Source organism: Nannospalax galili, unplaced genomic scaffold (genome assembly GCF_000622305.1).
Source record: "Nannospalax galili isolate Female #2095 unplaced genomic scaffold, S.galili_v1.0 scaffold707, whole genome shotgun sequence".
Classification (NCBI taxonomy): Eukaryota; Metazoa; Chordata; class Mammalia; order Rodentia; family Spalacidae; genus Nannospalax; species Nannospalax galili.
The window spans coordinates 653,650-655,418 of record NW_008356263.1 but is presented as its reverse complement, the minus strand read 5'-3'; positions in this window follow the sequence as shown (position 1 = coordinate 655,418).

The window sequence follows — 1,769 nt, the reverse complement described above, 5'->3', positions numbered from 1 at the left end:
CCAAAAGGAAAGTATAACCAAAGATTAATTGGGTCAATATAATTTTAAGAGTCCATATGTATAGCTAAAGGCTACATAACAAGAAACAGTTCCAGACAGGAGATACCTTCCATTGAGTTATTGGCCAAGGTGGCACAAAAGAATCCCAGACAGTAACCCAGCATAGAACTAGGAAAATGAACAGCAGACCCCAATCTTATCTAAAAGAATATTGACAACTGGTTGCTGCTAGATGAGGAACACCTGATGTTCCTAAAACAAGGCTTTCTAGATAGGCTGACTAGATTCAGCAGATGGACAAGCACTGGAGAATGGCTGGGGTGTCGAGGACATAGTGGACAGTATCAGAGATGACAGAGTATATGGGCTCAATATGTGGGACGGGAGAGGCTATGGGAGGGTGCCATTTGGGAAGTGAGTATATAGATGAATAAGATGTTCCGTATGAGATACACACACACACACAAAAAATCAACAAATTTAAAAAAGACATGTTTGAAGAGGAAGCATAAAAATTTACTTCATGTTAAATAGTAGAGGTGACAAACATTACCAGTGAAATCTACCTGATGACTTTATATCCATACTCAGGTACTAAGGAGCTGAGTGTAATTGACTGTGACTAGTAATAATCAGATACATAGAGATTAAAGCACATGTGCAAACATATAAATGTTAGTAGCATTAAAAAAATGTAGGAAACAGCAAATCTTAAAATGAAATGGAGATCTTCTTTTAAGAGTAAAAATTCATTTATTTTTATGTCTTACAGGGTTTATACTGAGTTCAATATTGTATGACTGTATTAATTCAACTGTGAACCTAAAAATTTACAGCCACCTTTGAAAGAGTTGTATCCTTGCTCTGGAGTGTGTTACTAAATATGTTAGAGCTGTAATGAAAAAAAAAATACACAAAACTTCAATAAAAACAAATTTATATAAAAAAGATTAACCATTACAATGCCATATACATCCTGCCATAATACTTTTGCTCTTTCTATTTCCTAGAAATTGGCCCTCTGTGGGAGGCAGAATGTTAAGAAGATCTCTGTGATGCCATACCCTAATGTCCACACCTTTGTGTAGTAGCCTCCTGCGGTATCTGAGTAAGACCTGTACTTTTTCTAAGTAGAAGAAAAACAGCAAAGGAACCAGATGTCTAGACTAGAGGCCGTGGGTTCTGACATAGATGCAGCTCCTTCCTGAAGTCAGGAGGCAGGGTGGGGGTATGGGATAGTCAGTTCGCTTGGTTGTTTGTCAGGCTGATTTTCCTTCAGATCTTATTCAAGAGAGCTATTTAAAAGAGACCTTAAGCTGGGCGTGGTAGTTCACGCCTTTAATCCCAGCACTCAGGAGGCAGAGGCAGGCAGATCTTTGTGAGTTCAAGGCCAGCCTGGTCTACATAGTGAGTTCCAGGACAGCTAAATATGTTAGAGCTGTAATGAAAAAAAAAATACACAAAACTTCAATAAAAACAAATTTATATAAAAAAGATTAACCATTACAATGCCATATACATCCTGCCATAATACTTTTGCTCTTTCTATTTCCTAGAAATTGGCCCTCTGTGGGAGGCAGAATGTTAAGAAGATCTCTGTGATGCCATACCCTAATGTCCACACCTTTGTGTAGTAGCCTCCTGCGGTATCTGAGTAAGACCTGTACTTTTTCTAAGTAGAAGAAAAACAGCAAAGGAACCAGATGTCTAGACTAGAGGCCGTGGGTTCTGACATAGATGCAGCTCCTTCCTGAAGTCAGGAGGCAGGG